The sequence below is a fragment of the Thamnophis sirtalis genome, unplaced genomic scaffold (assembly GCF_051295495.1).
Source record: "Thamnophis sirtalis isolate CommonGarterSnake01/CBP01778 unplaced genomic scaffold, rThaSir2_p1.2 scaffold_9, whole genome shotgun sequence".
Classification (NCBI taxonomy): Eukaryota; Metazoa; Chordata; class Lepidosauria; order Squamata; family Natricidae; genus Thamnophis; species Thamnophis sirtalis.
This window is the reverse complement of record NW_028261389.1, coordinates 5,371,349-5,389,828: the sequence shown is the minus strand read 5'-3', so window position 1 is coordinate 5,389,828 and position 18,480 is coordinate 5,371,349. Positions and strand designations below refer to the sequence as shown.

The following is an 18,480-nucleotide window of genomic DNA, read 5'->3' as shown; positions in this document are numbered from 1 at the left end:
CACCCATCTCTGATTGTGAAGATTCATATGACAGACCAAATTAATGGCATTCAATCAATCAAAGCCAAAATAGGGAGGAAACCTGGAACTTTTAGCAATGTGTCTCTTCTTTGCAATCCTCATACACATAGTCCTGATTTGTTGATTGGTTGATTGAATAAATGACTGATAATTTTGTGCAAAATGGAATGATGAAGCGTTTTTGGATTGATATACTGAAAGTCACATAAGGATACAAATCTTTAATAAGCAAGTTTATTGCAAAAAGTAAGAAACCCATTGAGAAAGAATTCTAGCAGTTATGTACAGGAAGTCCTCAACGTACAACCACAATTGAATCTGGAGCCTCATCACTAAGAGATGGCATTGTTAAGTGGGTAAGACCCAATTTTACAACCATTTTGATTTGCAGTCATACAGTGAAACCATCTTCCTGCTGGTTTTGCATCTAAGAGGAACCCTGGGAAGATTGCAAATGGTGACTTTGGGGCACCATAAATACCTGCCACCCATGTTTTGATCATAGGATCACAGGAACACGGAAACAGTTGTATGTGCGAGGATTGCTTGCAAGACACTTTTCTCAGCATTGTCATAATTTCAAAGAGAAACGGTCGTAATTTGAGGACTACTTGTATCAAATAGAAGCGCTTATTTAGCATGAAATCAAATTGGATCCCTATAGGTCCTCTTCCCTGCCACACAGTCCAATGGACTGAAAATCATTCCTTTTCACGGCGGTTTCCTGTACATGGGCTGAAATCAGATCGAGCCCATCCAACCTCTAAACTCTAATAAAGCAGACCCTGTTTTAGCTGAGTCACCACTTTGCCCTTCATCTGATTATTGGACTCATTGATTTTCTGTGTTTGCTTCATCATCTGAACCATCATCTAATCAAACAGCCTGATTTTAACAACATTGAGATCCCCCCCCCCAAAAAAAAACTACAGATCAAACCAGGATTAAAACTAACAGCATTTTTTCCATATGTGGAACAACTAAGCTCCTAGGTTTCTACTTTGCTTTTATTTGCTCAGTTTTGAGCTTCGTTACAAGCACTGTTGAAAAGATCAATTTTTTTCTTCCCGTACAGTTTCACAAGTTGTTCTTGCAGCTCCGTCAATGTAAGATGGTCCACTCTATCCGTATCATTTTCAGCAATGACAGCCCAGGATCTTCTGCGATTGTTTTGAAGCACACAACAACCTGCAGCCCAGATATGACTGGGTACGTTCACTCGGTTGTTGATGGATTTATTCCCGGGCACTGGACCCACAATGACATATGTATGCTGGCATCCTGCTGCATTTATATTTTCTTCATATATTCTACATTGTCCATTATTGAGGTGGCGTAACTGGGGCATGATGTCGGTGAAGGTGAAGGTGGCATCTTTGCTATCCTGATCTGGTTGATGGGACGGTGGTGCCATGTGTCCCTTGTCGTGCATGATCTAGGCTGACGTAACCGCGGAATTGCATCTGTTGATAAAGCGAGGTGGCAGACCACATTAAACATTGGAAACAAACAATCCAAAGCAAAAGAAATAGTCGTGTACATCTGGCACCTGCCCTGTTCAATTCCAGAGAAGAAAGTAGTAAAGATCTGTAAGTGTGATAGAGACGTCTCAGGCGAAGTTGCAATGAGCAAAGAAAAGACAATCTCCAAGAGAATAAAGAGATTAAGACAAGTTGTAAAAAGCAATGATAAAGAAAAGACGATCTCCAATGGGTAACCTAATATAAGGTGTAGTCAACAATCTTACCACAAATTCAGATACAGGTATCGATCTCCTCCTAATCCAAAGTTTAATAACATAGCAACGGAATAAAAACAAAAAGAGAATAACAGAGTTGGAAAAGATCTTGGAGGTCTTCTAGTCCACTCCTTGCTCAAGCAGGAGACCCTATACCATTTCAGACAAATGGTTGTCCAATCCCCTATTTAAAACTTCCAGTGTTGGAGAATTCCCAACTCCTGGAGGAAAGTTGTTCCACTGTTTTATTGTTCTCACTATCGTTCTCGGGAAATTTCTCCTTAGTCCTAGGTTAGGTTAGAGTTGGGTTAGAGTTAGGGTATCTCTTTGGTAAGTTTCCATCCATTGTTTTTCGTCCTGCCTTCAGGTGTTTTGGAGAATAATTTGGTCCCCTCTTCTTTGTGGCAGCCCCTCAAATATTGGAACACTGCTATCATGTCACCTTAATCCTTCTTTTAAATATACTAGACCTACCCAATTCCTGCAACTGTTCTTCATATGTTTTAGCCTCCAGTCCCCTAATCATCTTTGTTGCTCAAATGATCAAACAATAAAAGACACTGATTACAGGTAAGAATTGAACAACAGAAAACATTGGTTCTACCTAACATTACGAAAGTGGCAAATGTATGAGTTACAATGCTTTCCTTTCCTGACAGGTCTGTATCATCCTTAAAATTTACTAGTATATTCCTACATCTTCAGAATGCATACTCTATTATTCAGTTCATGATGGAATCAAATAATTGAAGAATGGATTCCGTTGGAAAGGATAACAGTTGGAACAATGAATCAGGGGGATGACTTGCTCCCAGGAGTTGTGGATGCTCCAACACTGGACGCTTTTAGGAAAAGATTGGACAACCTTTGTGGGAAACGGGATCGGGTTTCCTGCCTGACCTCCAAGGTCTCCTCCAACTCTTTTACAACAGAGTTGTCTTTCTGACAGGAGAAAGTTGTCACGGGGGAAGTTGGCCCAGCTGGACTTTATGTGTCCTAGGCCAATCCAACCTCAAGGCCTTGTTAACTTGCTAAATCAGAGCTTGATCACTGTTCTTTCTCTTTTTCAGGCAGAAAAGTCCCACTAGAAAGGCCAAGCGAGAGCTAGACTGTAAGAATTCTCTTGGCTTCATTAATATAATATTTCCCATACTTTGATGTCTATTCCTCTCTGGGAAATTGCCTTTTTTTATGTTTGCTCTTCACGACGTGACTAGATCCACATCTTCCTAATATTTGCTCAGCCTTGTTCTGGAATTGAATGGGACCGGGGCTAAATACATATAATCTGTGGGATACTTTTTAGTTTTGGGTTATTAGCATCCGCCCTTTACCCACAGAGTCAGTTCCACAGAAATGGCACCCTAGGCCAAGCACCTGTCACGTCAACAAAGGAGCAGCCATGCATTCATTTCTATGGAAAGATAAGAGGAAATAGCCATAATATAAATCTTGGAGCAGGGCTTCCATCAGCATTGGGACTCTTCTCTCTCTACTTGTCTTCTTCTGGTCTCCAAGCAAGTGACTGGTTGCACCTGTGAGTATTCTGCTGGGTAAGCCACTGTGGGATGTTTTGTTATGGGCTGCGGCTGTTGTCATAACCTTCTTGTGCAAATGCTTGAATTATGCGCTTTCCATCCTGGATACAGTCACTGTTTTTTGCATAGATGGCAGCTTTTGGTTACTACAACTCAATCTTCTATCAGAAACATTAGATTAATTATGGTTAATGTGGGCAAAGAATTTTATGCATCTAATCCTCTTGCTGCCACAAAGCACAGACAGGGAATTCCCCCTAATATCTGGGTTTCTTGTCTGTGGATTTGTCAGACACAGAGGCGATAGAATTGCTGAGTATTATGCGCATCAGGCAACAAAACCTACACTGAAAGCTGAATTGACCCAGAAAGCTACACTGGTAAGACCACCCTTGGGATGCCCTGCCCTTCCTTCTCTTCTATCCAGAAATGTAAACAATCTGTTTGGCCTCCATCTGAACATGTGGAACACCTGGACTTTATGAGCCATTGGGTATATTCAACCTCAAACTGATTCTCCCATTGCTAAATAAAAGTCTTTCTTCTTCTTCTTCTTCTTTTTCTCCTCCTCCTCCTCCTCCTCCTCCTTTCTCCTCCTCCTTTCTCCTCCCCCCTCTCCCTTTTCTCTCTTTCTCTTTCTCTCTCTGTTTTGGCAGAAAAGTTCTACTTGAAGGACCAACCGACCAAGAACACGGCCATGTTGCTTCTGTGGATCCTCTCCCTGGCTGCCTCCTTTCTCCTGCCTGCAACTGGGGAGGTGGGGAGCAGTTTCCAACCCTGCAGTCAGTTCTTCTTGGGTGGAACCCCCCCCTCCAACCTGTTGCCACTGAATCCAGCCAGAATCTGCCAGTACTATAAGGGCAGCTATCGATTTGCCACAATGTACGACACAGCAGGGCGCATCCCCCTGTTCTCAGCCTATAAATATCATCATGCTCCAGGTGCATCACCGGTGGAATGGAAGATTGAACCACAGGTAAAAGGAGTTCCTATTTTGAAACCAAGCCTTCATGAAATGGAGATCATCTAAGAGAAGGGGTCTCAAACTGGATTTCTTCAAGGGCTGGATCTGCATTGTAGTTGCCCTCTGTGAGCCGGCCACAAGGGAGGCGGGAGGAACGGACGGCAGATTGGACTAATCCTTTGGTATTTCCAGGGCCCCGTGGGCCAGATATAAGCCCTTGAATTTGACACCGCTATCTTAGAGTAACAGTCACTGGATAGGAAATAAGACAAGACAGTGGATGTAAGAATTATTTGTACATGATTAATCTCAGGAGCTTTTAGAAGCTTGGCTGTAAGAATTCCACATTGGTGAGGTTCCACTTCCATCTTTCCCCAAAGAAGCAAACTCAGGGTGCCCAGAACCCCAAATTTCAAGCTGAAGCAATGTGTATTGCTACTGTCCTATATGTGTATAGGACAGTTTCAAGCAGGCTCCCCAAGAGGTCAGTCAGGGCCCTCAATTTCCAGATTTCCCACAAACTGCCACAAATATGGAAAGTGCCATGGAAACGTATCCCGCACCCAATTCCCTGTTTGGCTCATGGTAGATTTTTAACCAGATTCAGCGTATTTGATTCCATGTGTGAATGTTAATCGGGCACATTGCTTTCTATTCCATATTCATAGCTTGCACTGCCTAGCGATCGTCACAGAAAAAGCATGGAATCGGAAAGGACCTGTCGAATCAACCCACGTGACCTGACAAAAAGACAGGCTGTATGGAGCGATTATGAGAACATTTTCCAATACGACCTGGGACAGTTGGCACCAGCATCCCACCAACCGTATGGAGATAGCAAAGCTGCAACCTACACCTTAACCAACGTCGTGCCCCAGTTTCAGGAACTCATGAATGGAGAATGGGACGATTTCTTAAGTACTAGACCACCCAGAAAAGACCGAGTGGCTGTTGTGTTTTCCTCCCAAAAATTCGGCCATTAATCCAACACTCAGGCTGGGGGGTCAAATTCTACACCCCTCAGAGAGGGTTCGCAACTTGGGAGTCCTCCTGGATCCACAGCTGTCATTCGACCATCATATAGCAGCTGTGACCAGGGGGGCATTCGCCCAGGTACGCCTGGTGCGCCAGTTGCGACCCTACCTGAACCGGGAGGCTCTCACAACAGTCACTCGGGCCCTCGTGATCTCTAGGCTGGAATACTGCAATGTGCTCTACATGGGGCTGCCCTTGAGGAACATCCGGCGACTTCAGCTAGTACAGAACGCAGCCGCGCGAGTGATCGCGGGTGCACCCCGATTCACCCGCATTACACCTATCCTCCGCGAGCTGCGCTGGCTACCTGTCGATCTCCGGATGCGCTTCAAGGTGCTATTGACCACCCATAAAGCCCTACATGGCAGTGGATCTGGATACTTGAGAGACCGCCTTCTGCCAATTACCTCCCTACGGCCTATAAGATCTCATAGGTTGGGCCTCCTCCGCATCCCATCGGCCAGCCAATGTCGGCTGGCAACCACAAGGAGGAGGGCCTTCTCAGTAGCGGCCCCGACCCTTTGGAACGAACTCCCCGTAGAGATCCGTACCCTCACCACCGTCCAGGCCTTCCGCACAGCCTTGAAGAACTGGCTCGCCCGTCAGGCCTGGGGATAAGGACCATTACCCCGCCCGAATGTTGTATGCATGTTGCGTATTATTTTATTATGTGTTGTCGTCTTAGTACTGTATTGTATTGTATTCCCCTCTCCCTGGTTTCTGTGAGCCGCCCTGAGTCCCCTCAGGGAAAAGGGCGGCCTACAAATAAAATCAATTCCAATTCCAATTCTATGAGCCAAAGTACTGAAGGATGCCGTGAAACATTCGTCATTGTGGGCGTGGTGCCCGGTGACGATTCCATCTCTGGTGGCCGAGTGAATAAGCCCAGTCATATCTGGGCTGCAGTTTGTTGCGTGACCAAAAAGGAGCAAAAACAGGGCTTCGGAGTCCTTGCTGAAAATAATCAGGATAGGGTAGAAAGGTTTAACCTGAAGGACCTGGAAAAGAAACTTAACGAAAAATACGGGAAGGAAGGAATTAATCTTTTCAATGGTGATTGCTATTGATAAGATTAATAATCCATAAGGTCATTCTCTATCTTCCAAATAGAATTCACAGAGCAAAAAAAAAAAGACAAAAAAAGCAAAGTATATCCGTAGCAGCTTAGTTCTTCAACCTATGGAATGAATGCAGTTATTATAATCCTAGTTTGATCCGTATAATTTTTGGGGGCTCAATCTTGTGAAAAGTCAAGATGTTTGATTAGTTTGTGGTTCAGATTATGGAGCAAACCCAGAAAATAAAATAATCCAATCATGAGATGAAGGGTTCAATGATGGCACAACTAACAGTTTCCTGTCGTTGCACAGTGCGGGTGGGAAGAAGATCCTTAGGAATCAAATTTCATTTCATGCTAAATCGGACTTCGATTTGACACAGGTAGTTCTCAATTTACAACCATTCAACAACTGTTTGAATTTATGAGAAGACTAAAAAACCTACTTACAATCTATGTATGACTGTTGCAGTGCCCCATGGTCCCATGGTCAAAATGTGGATGCTTGGCCTGTGTTTAGGATGGTTGCAGAATCCTGAAGATTGTGTAAATTGGGTGTGACCCACTTCGCAATAACATCGCTTAGTGACAGAGTTCCAGTTCCAATTGTGGTTGAAAGTTGATGCCTTTCTGTACGTAATTGCTTGAATGTTTTCTCCCTCGCTTTCTTAGTTCTTGCAATAAACTTGCTTATCAAAGATCTGTTTCCTTGTGTTGCTTTAGAGTACAATCAATCTAGAATAACTTGAACATTCGCTTTTGCACAGTATTATCAATCAGCCAATCCATCAATTTATAAATCAATCAATCAATCCATCTATCAGGGGTATGTCTATGGGGAGGGGGGAGCAGAGAAAAAGTACATTGCCAATACTTCCAGTTTTCTTCCCCTGGATGTTGGCCTTGATGGATTGATTCAAGGTCATTAAGTTGGTGTCAGATCTCTTATGTGTCAGATGGAGGTTTCCATCAAGTCCTTCATTGCTCTGCTACCCCATGAGAAATGACCCCACAATGGCTGATAAAATCTGCACCCCAATCTTTCCCACAGGCAGGGCAACTCAGTCAGTAGCCGTGTTCCAATATCTCAGAGGCTGCTCCAAAGTCCCTGGATTGGGGGGGGGGAGGGAGAGGAAGCGTTTTCCTGAAACTCTGGTAAAGGAAGTGCCTAGCAAAGCAGAAGGACCAATGAGAATCCTCCCTTCTTCCGCGTCATCGGTCTCCGGGCAGAGTCTCCCTTGACTTCACCTGATGGGGCAGAGAGTTCGACACAGAGAGAGAAGCAGAGAAAGTGGGAGGGGGATATTTTCGGGGGGGGGGGCACAGTTCAAGGGGTGTTTAGGCCAGTCCTGGAGGGGAGACCGATGACGCTCAAGCAGGGAGAATTCCCATTGGTGCTGCCGCTGGTTCGTTCCCTTCCCACTAATATCAAAGAAATGGTGGAATGGAATCATTAAAGAAAGGGTTCAGTTAAAAAGGATAACAGTTAGAACAATGAATCAAGGGAACAACTTGCTCCCAGAAGTTGTGGATGCTCCAACATTGGACGCATTTAGGAAGATATTGGACAGACCTTTGTGGGAAATGGGATAGGGGTTTCGGCCTGACCTCCATGGTCTCCCCATAGCCAGTCCCCTAATCATCCTGGTTGCTCTTCTCTGCACTCTTTCTAGGGTCTCTCAACATCTTTTTTATAGTGTGGTGACCAAAACTGGATGCTGGATTGCAGGAGGGATAGCCCCAAGGACGTGTGTGTCTCTGTGTGTGTGTGTGTGTGTGTGTGTCTGTGTGTGTGTGTGTGAGAGAGAGAGAGAGAGGGGAGAGAGAGAGAGAGAGAGAGAGAGAGAGAGAGAGAGAGAGAGAGAGAGAGGGGGGGGGGGGAGAGACACCCCAGGACTCCCCAGCCAGCCATCTCAGAGACCCCCAAGTCTTTGCTGGCCTGGGGGCTGCACGTCCCCTTCAGAAATCCACCACAGCCCACTCCACACCGGATCTCGGGGAGTGCAAAAAGAAGTCCACACTCCCCTTCCTCTCCTTTTCTCTTTCCTCCCTCTCATTCCTTCCTTCCTTTTCCTTTCTCTCCCCACCCTTCCCTTCTTTGACTGTTTACCATTTAGCTTGCCTTCCAGCTCTATCACAACTCGCCACAGATGGATCACTATGAGCTGCTCACCAAGGACAACCTGTCATGGCCAGCTTTTCCTGAAACAACTTGCCATGGAACCAGATGTCAGGCTTCCAAATATCATCCAGAATTAAATCAGAGTCCAAGGCAGAGCTTCCCTCAAAGTTCCCGTTCATTAATAGAGACATGTTGGCACATCTGAAATCTTCCCAGGGTTCCCACCCAGTTGAAAGTTCATGATCTTGCCCCCACACTCACAAAGTTACAACGATGCTGAAAAAAGAGACTTATGACCATTTTTCACACTTATGACCATGGCAGCATCCCCATGGTCATGTGGTATACATTCAGATACTTGGCAACTGGTTCACATTTATGACGGTTGCAGCATCCCTGGGTCACATGATCCCCTTTTACGACATTCTAACCAGCCAAGTCGATGGCGAAACCAGATTTCACTTAACAGTGGAGACTCTAGAAAGAGTGCAGAGAAGAGCAAGAAACGGGATTAGGGGACTGGAGGCTAAAATGGTTGCAGGAACTGGGCATGTCAGGTTCAATGAAAAGAAGGACTAGGGGAGACATGATAGCAGAGCTCCAATATCTCAAGGGATGCCACAAAGAAGAGGGAGTCAAGCTATTCTCCAAGGCACCTGAGGGTAGAACAAGAGACAATGGGTGGAAACTAATCAAGGAGAGAAGCAACTTAGAACTGAGGAGAAATTTCCTGACAGTGAGAACAATGAATCAGTGGAACAGAAGTTGCCTCCAGAAGTTGTGAATGCCCCAACACTGGAAGTTTCTAAGAGGATGTTGGATAGCCATTTGTCTGAAACGGTATAGGGTTTCCTGCCTAGGCAGGGGGTTGGACTAGAAGACCTCCAAGGTCCCTTCCAACTCTGCCATTGTATTTTATTGTATTAACAGCCGCAATCACCATTGAAAAGATTAATTCCTTCCTTCCCGTATTTTTCGTTAAGTTTCCTTTCCAGGTCCTTCAGGTTAAACCTTTCGGTTCCACCACAATAGCGCGAAGACCTTCGGCGCGGAGACATAAGCGCGAAGGTATAATCCGCGCCGTCGGAATCGCTGAAGCGAAATCGACGTTCGCGCGGACACATAAGGGCGTAGGGCAAATCCGCGCCTTTCCATAGTGTTTTTAAGCAAAAGGGGACGCTACCGCTGCTTCATCACGCAGGCGCAAATGTTGCAGCTGTCAAAGATGTCAACTGTCAAATAATCGCGCGTGTGTTGCAAAGCTGTCAAAGGATTCATAATATGCTTCTACTGCTGACTTGCTGACTGTTTATCTTATTTACTGACATAATAAACTGATTTATTTATTCTGTAATCAATATCTTTCTTCCATTTGACGCAACAAAATAAACTTTTAGTACTACATTTTACTGTCTGTAATTGATATCTTTATTCCCTAATCCTACACCTAATCCTAAACCTAATCCTAAACCTAATCTTACACCTAATCCTAACCCTAATCCTAAACCCCTAAACCTAATACTAAACTCCTAAACCTAATACTAAACCTAATACTAAACCTAACCCTAAACCCCTAACCCTAACCCTAAACCTAATCCTAAACCCCTAAACCTAATCCTACACCTAATCCTACACCTAATCCTAATCCTACACCTAATCCTAAACCTAATCCTAAACCTAACCCTAAACCTAATCCTAAACCCCTAAACCTAAACCTAATCCTACACCTAATCCTAAACCTAACCCTAAACCTAACCCTAAACCTACACCTAATCCTAACCCTAAACCCCTAACCCTAATCCTACACCTAATCCTAACCCTAATCCTAAACCTAACCCTCAACCTAACCCTCAACCTAATCCTACACCTAATCCTAATCCTAAACCTAATCCTAAACCTAATCCTAAACCCCTAAACCTAATCCTACACCTAATCCTAAACCTAATCCTAACCCTAAACCTACACCTAATCCTAACCCTAAACCCCTAACCCTAACCCTAATCCTAACCCTAAACCTAATCCTAAACCTAACCCTCAACCTAACCCTCAACCTAATCCTACACCTAATCCTAATCCTAAACCTAATCCTAAACCTAATCCTAAACCCCTAAACCTAATCCTACACCTAATTCTAAACCTAACCCTAACCCTAAACCCCTAAACCTAATCCTAAACCTAATCCTAAACCTAATCCTAAACCTAATCCTACACCTAATCCTACACCTAATCCTAAACCTAACTTATTTAGTGACATAATAAACTTAATAATAAATAATAATAAATAAATAAATAATAAATAATAATGAAACTAGTCCTAAACCCAAAACAAAACCCCTAAACCTCACGTATTTAGTGACATAATAAACTTAATAATAAATAATAAATAAATAATAAATAAATAAATAAATAATAATAAAACTAGTCAACAAAACTAATCAATTTGATGCAACAAAATAAACTTTTATTTACATTTCACTGTTTTAAAACATTCAAAAGCTGCATTTTACATTAAAAACATTTAAAAAATACTGCGGTTAAAACACATTAATTCAAAGCATTCACTTTTCGCGCTGCCGTCGTCGCGCTAATATCGACGCGGTAATGTGGGCGCGCTAATGACGACGTGTACTTGTCGACGCGTATTTGTCGGCGCTCTTTTGTCTAGCGCGGTTTTGAGGTGCCACGGGAAAGACAGGCTTTGAAATAGAGAAATTTCACTTTGTGAAAATTTGCTTCATTCAAAAGAGTTTTTTTTCCCTTTCCTTTTTCCACTTTATCCTACACGCCCCTTTCCCCTTTCCCTACTACCTTTATTTTCTATTTTAGACCAGGATAAGAAAAAGAATCCAAAGGAGCCTTTGGTTTGAGGGCGGCTTTCTGTTTCACAGCCCAAACCTGCCAATTCCTGGGGGGGGGGGGAGCTCACCACGACTCCACAATATTTCTGCCCTTTTACGTTTCACCATTTCTTCCAAAAGGTCCCTTTCTATGTTTTTCTCTGCTGAAAGTTCTCCGAAGAAGAGAGCGGAAAGCGGAGGAGAAACGGCCAAACTTTATTCCGGGGTCTCAATTCGGGGCTGCTTTGCAAGGAAAAGGGGGATCCTCCTAACCCACAGAAAGAAAGAGGGGGATCCGACGCAATCGGGGTTGGGGGGCGGGAAATCTGACGGGGCTGCTTCGTCCAGACGTTCTGAGCAAGCGAGAAGCGTGTTGGAAGGGAGGAAACGGCGTTTTTCTCCCCTGAAGCGAAGCGAATCCTTTCCCGAGGGAGACCAACGGAGGATTCCCCCGGGAAGAGGGGGGAGAAGCTGGGAAGAGGATGAGATCCCTGCAGATCCTCTCCGTCTCTTCCTGCTTTAGCTGAAGGCTTTCCGTTAGCTTCCCTTCGGATTGGGGGGTTTCTGTGACCCCCAAGTCTATGGGGAGCGCCTCCCCTCCCTCATCCAGCGCAGCCCCTCTTCCCACGGCTGGAATCCTGTGTTTGCGTGTGTTCTGAATTAGGGGGAGGAAGCGTTGATCTCGGACTTTGGAGCTGGGGAGGGAAAGAACCAGCGGCAGCACCAATGGGGATTCTCCCTGTTTGAGCGTCATCGGTCTCCTCTCCAGGCCTGGCATGAACCCCCCTTGAACTGCTCCCCCCTAGACAGAAAATATCCCCCTCCCACTTTCTCCGCTTCTCTCTCTGCGCCGAACTCTCTCCTCCATCAGGTGAAGTCAAGGGAGACTCTGCCCGGAGACCGATGACGCGGCAGAAGGGAGATTTCTCATTCGTCCTTCAGCTTTTCTGGGCACTCCCTCTTCCGAAGCTGCAGGAAAACGCTTCCTCTCTCCCCAGGGCCTGGGGCTGCTGACTCCCTCTTCTTTGGGGCAGCCAAGGAGATATTGGGAGGCTGCTAATGACTAAGTGGCCCTGACTGTGGGGGGGCCGCCTGTGGGAAACATGGGGTGCAGATTTCACCTGTCATTGTGGGGTCATTTGTCCTGGCATAACAGAACAATGAAGGCCTTGATGGACGCCTGAATCTCTCTAGGCGACCTGCGTTATAAGAGATCTGACGCCAACTTAATGACATAAAATTAATCAATCAAGGCCAACATTAGGAAAAAAAACGTGGAACTATTGGCAATGTGCTTTTTCTCTGCCCCCCCCCAAAGACATACCCCTGATCGATTGATCAATCGAGTTATCATTTGACGGATTGGCTGATTGATAATACTGTGCAAAAGCGGATATTCAAGTTATTCTCGATTGATTGTACTCTAAAGCAACACAAGGACACAGATCTTTGATAAGCAGGTTTATTGCAGGGACTAAGAAAGCGACAGAGAAAGCATTCAAGCAGTTACGTACAGAAAGGCATCAACTTTCAACCACAATTGGAAATGGAACTCTGTCACTAGGCGATGTTATGGTGAAGTGGGTCACACCCAATTTATACAATCTTCAGGATACTGCAACCACCCTAAATACAGGCCAAGCATCCACATTTTGACCATGGGACCATGGGGCACTGCAACAGTCATACATAGATTGTAAATAGTTTTTTTAGTCTTGTCATCAATTCAAACAGTTGTTAAATGGTTGTAAGCTGAGAACGACCTGTGTCAAATCGAAGCCCTATTGAGCGTGAAATGAAATTTGATCTTCTTCCAACCCGCACTGTGCAATTGACTGAAAACTGTTAATTGTGTCATCATTGCACCCTTCATCGCATCATTGGATTAATTTATTTTCTGCGTTTGCTCCATAATCCGAACCAGAAATTAATCAAACAGTCTGAATTTGCACAAGATTGAGCCCCAAAAAATGATACGGATCAAAGAGGGATTATAATAACTGCATTCATTCCATATGTTGAAGAACGAAGCTGCTACGGATATTCTTTGCTTTTTTGGGGTGGGGGTGTCTGTGAACTCTCTTTTGCAGACAGAGAATGACCTTATTGATTATTAAATCATTAATAGCAATCGCCATTGAAAAGATCAATTCCTTCCTTCCCGTATTTGCGACTAAGTTCACTTTCCAGATTCCTGAGGCTCAACTTTTCTACCTTATCCTGAATGTTTTCAGCAATGACTCCAAAGGACTGTTTTTGGTTCTTTTTGGTCAGGCAACAAACTGCAGCCCACATATGACTGGGTATGTTCACTCTCCCATTGAGCTGCGTATTCCCAGGTACAGCACCCACAATGACATACGTTTCCTGGCACTGCTCAGCAAATTTTGTCACACTTTTTTCATAGTCATTCCATTTTCTATTATTGAGGTCCTCAAACTGGGGCACAATGTTGGTTAGGGTGAAGGTTGCATCTTTGCTAAACTGATCCAGTTGATCAGTATAGGAGCCGAGGTGGTGCAGTGGTTAAATGCAGCACTGCAGGCTACTGCTAGATCAGCAGTTCAGCGGTTCAAATCTCACCGGCTCAGGGTTGACTCAGCCTTCCATCCTTCCGAGGTGGGTAAAAGGTGAGGACCCGGATTGTTGGGGGCAATATGCTGACTCTCTGTAAACCGCTTAGAGAGGGCTGAAAGCCCTATGAAGCGGTATATAAGTCTACTGCTATTGCTATTGATGGCTGACAGGTGCCAAGTGTCCCCTGCTGAAATCCTTGGCATGTTTCTTGATATAATCATCCAAAACAGCCCGGCTCTCTTTAAGTTGATGGCGATCACTTTATAACTATTTTCCGGCTGCATGCTGGCTGGTGCAGTCCTCTCTACAAGCTAGGAATAACAAAGGACAAGCCTGATGAAGCTTTCACACAAGACCGAATCAAATACCCTGAATCTGTTTCAAGACCCACCATGAGTCAGCCGAGGAATGGGCTGCATTTGGGGGCACTTTCTGGGAATTCTGGAAATTGACGGCCCTGACTGAGCCTTTTGGGAAGCCCACTTTAAACTGTCCTGGAGTAGAGAATGCACATTGCTTCAGCTTGAAATTTAGGGATTCTGGCCACCCTGAGTTTGCTTCTTTGGGGAAGGATGGAAGTAGGACCTTGCCAACATGGGCAAGAGAAATCTTAAAGCCAAGCTCCTAAGAAAAGCTGGAATTAATTATGTACAAATAATTCTTAAATATACTTTCTTACCTTATTTCTTTTTCTTCTTTCTTCTTTTTTCATTATATTATTCATAAGTATTTTGAAAACATTGCGTTGACAAGATATATCATTTACAGAAGCAGGGTAGATAAAAATTATATATAAATATGCACATATACATACACTGTGTTTCTCTGAAAATAAGACAGGGTTTCATTTTCTTTTGACTCTTGAAATAACCGCTTGGCCTTATTTTCGGGGAGGTCTTATTATTATTTTTGATCTGCAGGAGGCAACAAGCGTGGTCACCTCATGGCTGCTGCTGTGTTGCAATATTTTTGGGGAGGGCTTATTTTAGCGCATGCGCTCAAAAGCCCAATTGGGGTTATTATCTGGGAATGTCTTATTTTAAGGGAAACAGAGTATCCTTTGTTTTTAAAGTCAGTGTGTCCATTTCGGCACAATCTAAGATTTTCTGAATTATATCTTCCTCTGATGGGGTGTTCTCGTTTTTCCAATATTTTGCAAATACTATCCTTGCTGCTGTCCGTACATGCAAAACTAAATATGTGGTCCCTTTGTCATAACCCTCCTGTAGAAGGTTATGCTCAACAGAAATATTTCTGATTTCAGGTGGATATGTTGTTTAGTTTAGTGTGGATTTTCCTCTGATATTACTTCGCTTTCATACAATGCCTGGGGTCTGATTACATTTCCAGCATTTCACTTTCACCAGTGAAAGTACTTCCTGCCTTATTTCGTAATCACTGACTGTTCCTCTAACATGATCTCCATTTCATGAAAGTTTAGTTTCAAAATAGGAACTTTTTTTTTTAACCTGTGGTTCGATCTTCCAGTTGTCCCGTCGCTCTCCCTTGCCAAGCTTATATTCATACGCTGAGAACATAGGAATGCGCCGAGTTTTGTCATACATTGTGGCAAAATGATACCTGTTATTATACCTCTGGCAGATTCTGGCTGGATTCAGTGGCTCCAGGTTGGAGGGGGGGGGGTTCCAATCAAGAAGAACTGACTGCAGTGTTGGAAACTGCTCCCCACTTCCCCAGTGGCAGGCAGGAGAAAGGAGGCAGCCAGGGAGAGGATCCACAGAAGCAACATGGCCATGTTCTTGGTCGGTTGGTCCTTCCAGTAGAACTTTTCTGCCAAGAGAGAGAGAGGGGGGAGAGGGGGGAGGAGGAGAAGGAGGAGGAGAAGGAGGAATAGGAAGAGAGGAGAAGGAGGAGGAGAAAGAGGAAAAGGAGGAGGAGGAGGAGGAGGAGAAGAAGAAGAAGAAGAAGAAGAAGAAGAAGAAGAAGAAGAAGAAGAAGAAGAAGAAGAAGAAGAAGAAGACGACCTCTGTTTCTAAGCTGAAAAGCCAGTGCTGTCTGAAGACGTCTCTGTGGTCATGTGGCTGGCATGACTAAATGCCAAAGGCCCGCAAAATACTGTTATCTTCCTTTTTTTCTACTTGCATTTTTACATGCTTTCGAACTGCTAGGTTGGCAGAAGCTGGGACAAGTAACTGGAGCTCACTTTGTTAGGTGGCGCTGCAGTGATGGGCAACCTTTTTGGCGTGGTGTGTCAAAAATCGGCAAAAAATCGAGCATAACTCGCGTTGTGTGTCACTTCGACAAAAACATAATTTTGCGCAATTTATAGTTTAAACTACTTCCCTGCTGTGGTGCGGTCGTAACCGACAGTCCCAGAAGTAGACTCTCTGTGCCGGCCTGACTGGAGAGAGGCGCGCACTGTTCCCGCGCTCCTCTCCTGCGGGTCCTCCCTCGCCGCGCTGATGACGTGTGTGCGCACGGCACGCATGCCTTACCAGCAGCCCCTGCGCTCAGAAAGGGGCGGTGGCGATACAGTAAGTGAGTGTGGGCGGGGGAGATCACACGTCCCGCCCCCCCCGTTCCTCCAGCACAGATTCTTTCATCCTCGGCGGCCGTGCAGGAGCCGAGGATGAATCGCATGAAATCCTGTGCGTGTCACCCCAAATGGCTACGCGTGTCAGCACTGACACGCGTGTCATAGGTTCGCCATCACTGCGCTAGGGATTCGAACCACTGAACTGCCGACATTTCTGATAGACAAGTTCAGTGTCTTAGCCACTGAGCCACCGCGTCCCTTGGAGTCAAGCTTAAAGTACAATAAATTTAGATCTCTTTTAACAATTAGGGAGAAAGACTGGCCAACCCAAGAGTAAAGAAATGTAATATTGAGCTTAAGAGATTTGTCCAGAAAACAGCGGCTAAGTAATACTTGGAATACAGGGGGGGGGGGGATATTAACTGCCCAAGAGGTTTATGGCTAATATATTGGAGAAATTTAAAGCAACAAAAGGAAAGTCTCGGAGAAAAGAGAATAATTTTTCTGTGTGGATTTAGAGTTTTTGATTTCTGAAAATTTCAACAGGTTATTGATTTAACTGTATTGTTGGAGTGTAAAAGCCATCTACTGGAGGAAAGAAAGCACAGCAACATCTTGAAAGCCCAGCTGCAAAAACCTTAACCTTCAACAAAGGAAAGATAAGTGGAAAATACAAAGTATTTTAGTGAGTGTACGGCCCTTTCCTATCATCTGACTTTGTTTTGCTAGGCTGAGAAAGAAAGTAAAAAAACTTTTGAAGTAGATTGTACTACTTTGGGACTGGATATTAAAGCTGGAAAAATCTGGAAACAAGATGAGGGACTTCATTAATTGGAGTTAAAATACAAAGGTACCATTTTAAAAAATGTTAAACCTGATCATGGAGCGTGGAATATATGAAGAATTACTGGAAATTTTAAAAGATGCACGTATAACATTAAAAGGTGTTAAAGAACCAGGAAAACCGTTGGAACATATAGAACAGGAAATAGGAGAGGATCTGACAAAGAGGAATATAAATGAGATCCAAAAAGCTAACAATGTAGAAAAAAAGCTGAAAATAAAAATCAGACAACCTTGTTGATATTTACAGAGACACAGAAAGAGCAGAGAATAAAAAATGGGAAATGATATCCAAAAAAGGAACAACTCAACAACAAAGAGAGAAATAGTAGAAAGTGAAAAAGAAAAATGCCAGGGAGGGTTACCCAAATTATTTATCGAAGAATGATAGAAAAGATTCAGAAGAAAAGATACAATACATGTAGGGGGGGGGGGAAGGAATTTAAGAGTATGGGATAAAAGGACAACCAGAAAATTGATGAAAAGCGGCACATTAAAGAGAGTAAGACACACGCTGAGAAAATGGTTAAAAAAGGAGGAAGGGGAAGAAAGGATATATTAGTAGAATAAAATGAAATACCTATGTTAATTCTGTTAATGAGCTAAATAAGAAGTGAGGGAATTACAGTCACATTGTTAATTGTGGATAACTAATTAAGTAAAATGCTTCTTATATTAAAATTGAATTTGAGGATATATGCTACCTATAGACAATAGAATAACAAATGGAAAATGAAATGATAAATTTGGTTTCTTTTTGAAGGCAAAAATGATGTTGTTTATGTGTTAAGAAAAATCAGTTTTAAGGTGGAAATATGGGACGTTCAAAAATGCTATGGCTGAAATTGGAAATGGTAATACGATGTAAAATGAATTATGTATATGAGAGAATGTAAAAGGGAGAAAACCCAGGCAACACTTTCGGCATAATATTTTTATTTCCATTTCATTCTATACAATCACATGTTTACTGTGCATAACCGGGGGATGTAACATTGAGTAATAAACACAGCCCTCACTTATATAGAAAATGCCCCCTACAATACAAACCCAATATACCACCTTGGCCCACCATACACCCGCTTTCAACCCCCTCCAACTTTCATTCTTCCTTCTTAAATACCCCTCTACTACCTACTTCCCCTCCCCCTCTATCACTCCCTCTCTTAATCCATTCCCTTCCTTCCTTCTCCTCCTCCTCTCTCTCACCCTCTCCACCCTCCTTCTTCTTTCACTCAGCTCCTCCCTTCG

At 43.9% G+C, this 18,480-nt stretch overlaps 1 long non-coding RNA gene across 1 annotated transcript; it reads left to right on the top strand.

The window, feature by feature from the left end:
• Positions 1–3,593: 3,593 nt before the first annotated feature.
• LOC148044017 (uncharacterized) lies at positions 3,594–5,121 on the top strand. The gene is made up of 3 exons (XR_015697673.1): positions 3,594–3,677; positions 3,954–4,273; positions 4,930–5,121. It is a non-coding gene; the product is annotated as an uncharacterized LOC148044017 (long non-coding RNA).
• Positions 5,122–18,480: the final 13,359 nt, after the last annotated feature.